Source organism: Carassius gibelio, chromosome B5 (genome assembly GCF_023724105.1).
Source record: "Carassius gibelio isolate Cgi1373 ecotype wild population from Czech Republic chromosome B5, carGib1.2-hapl.c, whole genome shotgun sequence".
In the NCBI taxonomy this organism is placed as follows: Eukaryota; Metazoa; Chordata; class Actinopteri; order Cypriniformes; family Cyprinidae; genus Carassius; species Carassius gibelio.
The window spans coordinates 40,474,797-40,484,265 of NC_068400.1; the positions used below are offsets into that span (position 1 = coordinate 40,474,797).

At 35.2% G+C, this 9,469-nt stretch overlaps 1 pseudogene; it reads right to left on the bottom strand.

Moving 5' to 3' along the window:
- Nucleotides 1-1,600: 1,600 nt before the first annotated feature.
- LOC127958205 (mevalonate kinase-like) lies at nucleotides 1,601-7,426 on the bottom strand (annotated as a pseudogene).
- Between the last annotated feature and the right edge of the window lie 2,043 nt (nucleotides 7,427-9,469).

Below are 9,469 nucleotides of genomic sequence, written 5' to 3' on the forward strand. Positions count from 1 at the left end.
GGAAAATGGGAAGGGAAGATGATTTGAAGATGAAGATGACTCATTTTTACCCTTTATAGAGCTGATTGCATCAGAAAAAGCAATATTCATAGTGTGTATGTACAGGTATATGTGGCCAGTTTGTGATTGACAAGAAGACAACGGCTCACTTCGGGTCTGAGGTCACTTCCTTAGAGTGCTGCGGTCATTTCCTCTTAAAACATCAATGTACTACAAAGGTGTGGATCAGCTATACACAAGAAAGAAAGAAAGAAAGAAAGAAAGTACACTTCTGTTATGCATTTACTTTATGTTTTTGAAAAAATGTCTTATCAAGGCTGCATTCATTTGCTCAATATCAGTAATTAAAACAGAACTATTACATCAGTTATAGGTTCAGTGTCATACGACTCTTCAGAAATCATGTTAATATGCTGATAATTTTTTATTATTAGTATTGAAAATAGCTGTGTAGTATTTCTATGATACATTTTTTATTATTTCATGCATATAAAGTAAAAAAAAAAAACAGCATTTATTTTGAAATAGTTACAATTCACTTTTGATCGATTTAATGCATCCTTGCCGAATACAAATATTAATGAAAAAAATATATAAAAATATTATTTTAAACACAAATGACTAGGAAAAATAATCAAACTGACATGCATCCTGCACACAACAGCTTCATCGTTAAAAGTCATGTTTCAGCTCAAGTGAATGTTAAAACATAAATGTGCAATGAAAGTCAGGTTTTGAACTTCACTGCGTGGACAAAAACAACACTTTTTCTGCACAAAACATAAATAGCCTAAACAATACAAATGCGCTAAAAATAGAAGAAAATAAGTGGAAAACCTTTTAAAGGTGTCTCTGACCTCCCTGGGTCTTCTCAAAGTTGACTTGTTCAAACATAAGGGGCTCTGTCCTTCGGTTTACAGGAACACATTCATCTCAGTGCAAATCCATTTCCTATTCTCTAGCTCCAGGTCTTGTGTGCTGAAGATAGCCCTCTTTATCTGCTCCTCACAAAACACCACTAAAATTACACCCCTCTCCTGGGACTGTGGGGAAATGTGCTCCGCTCTGAGTGCAGAGCGTTTATTTCATCACCGCGCTTCACAGATCAACTTGGACTGCGTCTGGTCGACAGCCAAATGCGTCCCAGCATCCCCTCCTTGGCTTCAAAACCGTTCCGGTGCAAAATATTCTGACCAAGTGCAATGAACTGAAAAGTAATTACTTTGGGTTTAGTGACAATAATACAACGGCTGTACTCAGTCCAAAATGCTCCAAGCTGTGCTAGTTCTGGTCGGAAACGTGATCCCTGTTGAGAAACATTTTGGCAAATGAGATGATCATACTGCATTTGCTGGGAATACATAGACGGGCCAGTAAAGAATAATGATGTGCATGACAGCTTTTTATGATAAGGCTGAAATTGATTACAATTAATTTAGTTAGTATCATATTTAATTGAATTCTCTATTTTTTGCATTCAATAAACACTGTCAAAATTTGACAGCATTAAATCTGTTTTACACTCTGCTGCCATCTAGTGGCCGAGAAAACTTTACAATGCATGCACACTGAAAGTAATAAGTAATACAACAAACATTTTTTAAATGTTCTTCAGCTCCTCAATGGTGCTCTGAATCACAGAAGTATCTGTTTCTGTCAACAGAAAGGACAAAAACATCCCCATTACACTCAGAATGAAACAGGTGATCCATGGAGTTAAAGCTAAATTGTGTATTTGCGTCATTTCTGCATCTACAAAATATAATATAATATATGTGACCCTGTAGCACAAAAGCAGTCTTAAATCACTGGGGTATATTTGTAGCAGTAGACAAAAATACATTGTATGGGTCAAAAATCATTAGGATAATATGTAAAGATCATGTTCCATGAAGACATTTAGTAAATTTCCTACCATAAATATATCAAAACTGAATTTTTGATTAGTAATATGCATTGCTAAGAACTTCAATCAGACAACTTTAAAAAGGCGATTTTCTCAAATTTTGCACCACAGATTCCAGATTTTCAAATAGTTGTATCTCAGCTAAATATTGTCAGATAAGAAATAATGATAAATGATTTATTTAATTCAGCAAGGTCATAGTAAATTGACCCAAAAAGATTTATATGTAGCATTTATATGTGTATCACGATTTCTACAAAAATATTAAGCTGCACAATTCTTATAAATGAAAGTAAGAACGGTTTCTTAAGCATCAAATCAGAATATTAGAATGTTTCTGGAAGATCATGTGCTTGGCTGCTAAAAATGACATACATTTTAACATATTTTAAAATAGAAATCAGTTCTGTAAACTGTATTTTACTTAACTTTAAACTTCTGAAAGCTATTTATAATATATTATATTATATTGGATTGGATTTGAATTTATGTCACTTGCATAAACAGCACAACTCATCGGCAGGAGCATGTGAAAAATTGTTCAGGAAACAAATTTGGGAAACTACTCGGTTCAGCTGAAAATATAATTTGTACGACTTGATCACATTTGTTTGTGTCAGGGGCACTGACCATATGCAGGTGGTCTGACAATCTGCCAAACCCTCAAACATGAAACCCAAGAATCAGTGTGTGTGTGTGTGTGCGTGCATCACGAGGTGGCTGATACTGTTCCTCTTGAGTTTTAGAAGATGTAACTAGTTGCAATTTTACATGCAAAATACAAAAACAGACCACTTGCCGTGTCAAGTAAGAATTCAGTGTCTTTTTTGACAGACAGGAATCCAGTTTTGGTTTAAATAATGTTGGGGTAGTAAACTACCTCATTTCCCAGAGCGAGAGGACACACTTGGATTAAGACTAATTCTGTTTGAGAATTAAACGAGCGAGAGGACGTCTTAAAAAATCATAATTGTGCCTAGAAATGACAGTGTCACATACTCAAGTTGTTAGGCATCACAAACGTAGGCCGCCTTCTTCAGCATTGTCTTCTGTAACGGAGGCTGTTTTTAAAGGTTCTAAGATCCTGATTAAAATTCAATGCGTTAGTGGCTTCAGGCATAAACAAAGAGTGTGGCCCAGTCTGACAGCTGCTGTGTCAAGTTGTTAGCTTTGTCAGTCAAGAGTGAGAAGTGAGAGTCAGCTCACGAATCCCTCTAAACAGTCACGCAGTCTGCAGGGGGCCACCCTCATGAAGACTTTTCAAACAGTTCACAGCAATCAGACTGATTAACCACAGGTAGCATATCCAAAATATTCACTGTAGGGTTCCAGGAAGACATTTCATACGAAACCAACAACGACTTATACAATTCTAATAAAGCAGAATTGATAGAAGGTTCTCCATTTGTCCACACAAATGCATTACAGTGCTCTAGCAACCGCCCACAACACTCAGAAAAAAATGTTTGAGAGGTCAAGCACCGGTTATTTCTCTGTGATAAAGATAAAAATGTTCATGTTTGGTACCTGGTCGTAGGAGAGTGATTGCACAGCCTCCTCCTCCTGCTCCGGTCAGAGTGACCCCACACAGTGTGTCCAGAGACCACTGACCCACAACCATCTCGTTCAGATGGTGCTGGTTTATATCAATCAGCTCCTGAAGACAAATGACACACAGAGAAACGTCTCCAAAAGATCAATATTATCCATCCATCCATCAGGGCCTTCTCTAAATAAAACTATTGATCATTTCTTTGCTCTGAAAATTACGGTTAGAGATGGATTCAAACTTGAATCTCCCTCATGGACACCACAATCAACGAGTAAATGCACAAACTACTAGGCCACATGTCTCACCCCAGAATAGCATCTTTGCTCTTGTGTAATATAACAAGTTTTGAGGGAATTCAGTGAATTAACTGATCCTGATACAGAGTGCTCTCTACAAAACCTTTTGTGTTTGTCCTAAACATGATAGATATGAGTCAGATTGTACAGAATTACTAGGGATACCAACATTTTCATGTTATTTTTAATGTATATTAAAATATTCATGCTATATTTAATGTAATTAATTGCTAATGCTTTTATCACGGTATATGTCATTATCATTATATTATCAAAGTGTTGTCATAATACAGTATAACAGGCTTAATAATTTTTACTTGCAACAAAAATAACTGGTCATTTAAATAAAATAAAGAAATACACAAAAAAATGCATAAAGTTGAAACATTTTACAAAGATTAAAGTGGATACTTATTCTATCACTTTACAATAAGATCTCATTAGTTAATATTAGTTGATGCATTTGCCTTACTACATTTGCTACAGAAATTATTATTCTTTTTAAAAATACAACTCATAGTTCATGTTATCTCAATTAAATAACACAGATGCAAGAGGCATATTTTTGTCTGACTGTATGACAAATGTCTTAGCTGAGGTTCTGACCGCCTCATTTACATGCAAAAACTAAAATGATGACACAAGCTAGATTTTGCAGTAATGTTAGTTACATTTCACCTGGAAAATATCACTTAAAGATAAACAAAAATACAATTATGGCAAAAAAACTAAGTATAAAAAAAAAAAAAGACTTTAAAATATATTAGTACTTTTATTTAGAAAGGATGCATTAAATTGATGAAAGGTTCAGACTATATATATATATATATATATATATATATATTTTTTTTTTTTTTTTTTATGCAGTTCTTTTGAATGTTGTATTCATCAAATAATCAGTGTTTCCACGAAAATATTTAACAATTAATTATAATAAGAATTGTTTTTTGAGGATCAAACCAACATAATAGAATGGTTTCTGAAGGACGGCTGCTGAAATGTATTTATTTTTGCAAAAAGACATTAAAATAAGCAAAACAGTTATTTTAAATTGCCATGCTATTCCACAATATTATTAAATATTTAATCAAATAAATATAGCATAGGTGAGTATAAGAAATTCCTTAAAAAAAATCAACCCCAAACATTTTTTAACAGTATTAAATCACAAAAGCAGCTGCTCAAAACAGAAATCATTACGTTCCTCAAATGTGTCCTAGACACAACACTACGCCAACTTTCAAACAAACGTCTGACACAAATGCTCAATAACATCCATTTACTGCACATTGCTAAAGGTGTCACCTTCTCTGTGAAGGACAAGCTGTGTGATTGTACCTCCAAGTATGTTGTAGTGCTCAGCTGAAGGTCCATGTGTGGTCATCTCTGTGAGAGTCTGTTCACAGGCGCAGGACACAGCGCTGACCGACTCCAGAACTGGCTTCATCACGGAGGGAAACTGCAAAGTAACAGCACAAAGAACTATGAGAACAGAATACAGATACTGTACAAACACTGGTGAGGAAACAACACTTTATCAAGAAAAATTACCTGCTTAAGCTTGTCCCATCAAAAGACATTTAGAACTGTCAGCCTTAGAAAAGAAAGATATCGCCGTACATCTGCTGCTCAAAATCTTGCTTTTTGCAATTTTTTTTTGCATTCTTCCATCCATGATATTGATGTTTCTCAGTTCTGAACTGAACTGATGATGTCTACGCTTCTGACAGATGACTATGTAATTGAGTTGACCAATGAAATCATCAGAGAGGGGGTTTGTGCTCAACTGGTTTGAGTGGGATACAAAAACAATGGTGAATTTTGGCCACCTACTGGTTAGGAGTGTGAAGCACACGAGAAATACACAGCATCTGCCTTGATTTTGTAAACAGTTTTTTTGCTCACACTCTTGGGTGCTATACTGAAGCATGGTGTACTGCCATCATACTGAATACATCAACTGGATATTCTTTAAATCATCTCCTTTTGTGTTCCAGCAGGGAAGGAGGAAGGTGATGCGAGAATAATGAATTTTTAACCATTCTTTTAAAGCAAATTCGAAAAGAGGGTGGACACAGTACAACTAAATCTCATTTTTTATGACGTAACGCTTTGACTAATAATGCCACGAACGTGTAAAATGCGACTCTTTTAAAGTCTGTCCTGACTCTGCTCTTTTCCATCCTGATAATACCGGGATTCCACCAATCAGAATGTGCCAGCAGTGCACAGTTTAACTGTTCAGAACAAAGAAGGGAATCATGAACAACCATCACAAAACAGAAAGACAGTCGTGGATCATCTAGCTAACAGCAGTATTAAGAGCCAAGGGTTCACAAACTTTTGACTTATTTTTGTCTTGTGGACTAAATGTAAACATCTTTTATGGACAATATATTACTCAGGACAGTACCAAATAAAAAATAACATGCATTTAGTATGATCTCATATTTTTTGAAAATTATTAACATTTTCACAGATTCTGCTAGTTCCCAAACTTTCGCATGCCACTGTATACAAGTAATAATATTTCAAAATATGTGTTTTTATTTGTTTTGTTCAAATAAAATCATAATTGGTTAAAAAAGAGCTATTCCAATCCTTGTGTTTTTTATTTTATTTTATTCATTTTTATTATACAATAATGAAGGAAGAGGCTGAAGAAATAATAAAGTTGATCACCTGCAGAAACACTGCAGCTAAATGTGTTTGAGTGTGACCAGCGAAACAATTCTAAATGTTATGCATTTTTTTCTATATTTCTTTTGGAAAGTGTATTTTGAACCACACATTTTCAAATTTCGATAGGACAGACGAAGAACAAAGACTTCATCTCTGGTCCTTGGTTACTTAATCTATCATCTGAATTTCAAGGCTGGCGTAACCTTATTGTTAACAATCTGGACTGGACACCAAAAGGCTTCAGATTGTTTCAGGAGAGCACTCCCTGTAATAAATGACTGTACATCACTTCTAAAGAGTTAAAAGCAAATGGAACAGTCCTTACTTACATTATCTAAATAAAAGCCGCATAATCCATTGTAATGAAGTGTTACCTGGCTGTGGTGTAAGAGGATATGATATGTTTCCTCTAGCAGACAGCAGAGCGGCAGACATTAAGCAACACTGAAGCCTAAACCAGCTCCTGTGGGCAACTCAGGAAAAAGTGCATATATGCAGCTTTAATAAAATGATACAGAGTTTAATGGTGTTCTTACTCTGCAAAAACAGACAGGTACATATAGAGGAAGGCCAACACTGCCATGCTTCTTGTGTCTGTGGAGTCCTCTGAAATCTTTGTGAATTCACGTAGTCTCTTCAAAAGATCTGCATCAAGTTCCTTCAGGCCGCCTTGCTCTGCTGAAACCATGAACAGCCAAAGAAACATTAAAACTTATGAAGAAACTTATGAAAGGTCCAAATAATAATGACTGAAATATTGACAGAATTTTGGGTGAACTATCTTTTTAATAAAAATCAAACATCCATCTCTCCTCACCTATACTACCTTCCAGAAGAGACTGCAGTTATTTCCCAGGACAGAGATGTGTCAATATTGGGGAGGTTGATGTGCACTTTACCGGATGATGTGGACTGCAGCCGCAGGAACGTGCGCAGGTTCAGACTCACAGCCAATGCAAGCTGTGTACCTTTTTCCTGAGTGTTTTTCAGTCAGCGTCACCTTGTTACATCTGCTGTATGTGGACTGTTGTTGAGTGAAATGGATGAACATAAAAAAGCATCACCAGGTTTTACAATCTTCATCATTTGACTGCTTGGCACATTTATAAAGGCAAATCGTCCCCTTGGAATTATAATGTTCTATCTGTGTTCTGAGTAGATTTGAGATATTGAGCTTTAAAGTTTTTGTGTTCCATAGACTTCTGTAGATAGAACCTTTTTGTGTTTTTTCAATAAAAAAATCCCAAAATGTACACAACTTAAAATAAAACATCACATAATGTAAATAAATTGTCACAGAATAAGAATATGTGAATAACTCAATTTTGACAAAAATGTCAGATAGAACCTTATAATTCCAAGGGGACGAAATACTAATAGCTGGTTAATCTTGTGACAGAACACCAGTTACGGCCTTCATCATAAGCTAATTTTGGCTAGCTGAGACAAGACCCAATGTTATGTAAAGCTGCGGTAGGGAACTTTTGACGCTCTAGCGGTTAATAAACAGAACTGCTTGCGTCTTGCGGAAGAACATCGTAGCCGGAACTACTTCTCTCTGTTTATGTCTATGAAGAATCACAAAGGTACTGGGTTACTCCGCCGCGGTACCCCCGAAGCAATCTAAAATAGTCCGAATATAAACACTTATTATTTATAGGTGCACCCTAGTGATTCAGGACAAGCTAAAAACACGGTTTGGAAAATGGATTCATGGTGTACTCGCATATTATATACATTTTTCCACATTTTGAACACAAACAAAGTTACGGACCGCAGCTCTGATTGGTTGATTTCTTACCAGGAGCGGTCCATAACTGCAAATGGCAATAGGACACTGGGAGGAGCCAGAGGAGCTTGATTTTTTTACTGTCAGGACATAATGACAGGTTTAACAAATATGTAAAAAATATATATTTACAAAAATTACCTACTGCAGCTTAAGGCTTTGTGTCTTGGGGAAGGAACATGTTTCTCTGATAAGCGTCTGGTTTGTACAGAGTAACCCAAGCCGAAATATAAGATTACAAATTCTAAGATAGGTTTTATTAGGCTATACCTATCTTCTACCATTTCAGTCTTTTCTCTCAGTTCATACCCAATTGCTTTCGATAGATCATTTCAAGTTAAGTCAAGGTATCTCAACTGACTACATCAATGTCAAGTTTGACTATGATCAGCTCTGAAATCAGTCTCAAAGCAAGACTGTGTGAAAAAGATCACCACTGTGACAGTAAAGGCTTCCAAAAAAAAAAGAAATAAAAAGTGTTGTAATATAAATAGTATGAAAATATTATTTTCAGCCTTGGAACTCACTGATTCTGTTTAAAAGAGATTGAAAAAAAAATTGCCGTATTTTATACTCATAACAGTACTATGAATAATGAACAAAACAATTGAAGATAACTACCACCAATGTCTTTTTCATTTTAAACGTAATTTAAAAAATGGTTTTCTTTTTTCAGTCATACAAACCTCCACAGGACTTGGTTGGAGCTCATGGTTCTTCAGTTTTGATAACAGCTCAAATATCATCCAGCAGTGCACCATGGGTGAGTGTAAGCCTCTCTAAAAGGCATGGTAAGTTACAATACAGCAAAACAGCTTAGGGATGTTACATGAACTTATTTACCTGGAACAATCACTTTAAACGTGTACGTCACATTTACAATGAAGAGTTAGTTCACAAAAAAAAAATTATAATAATTATATATATATATATATATATATATATTGTTCCAAACCTTTATGGGTTTCTGTCTTCCATCGAACATCAAACTAGATATTTTGAAGTATGGTTGCCAGCATTCTTCAGAATATCTTCTTTTGTGTTCAACTTTTCATGACTGAAAGAAACTAATACAGGTTGTGTGAGTAAATTACAGAATTTTAAATTTTTTGGGTCAACTATCGCTTTAAAGACTTAAGTTTCATACATTTTGTCTCTGCATTATACAGTATCATGCTCTATTGTTATTCCAGCATACTATCAAGAATCTCACTTGATAATATAATAACAAATGACAGTGCACA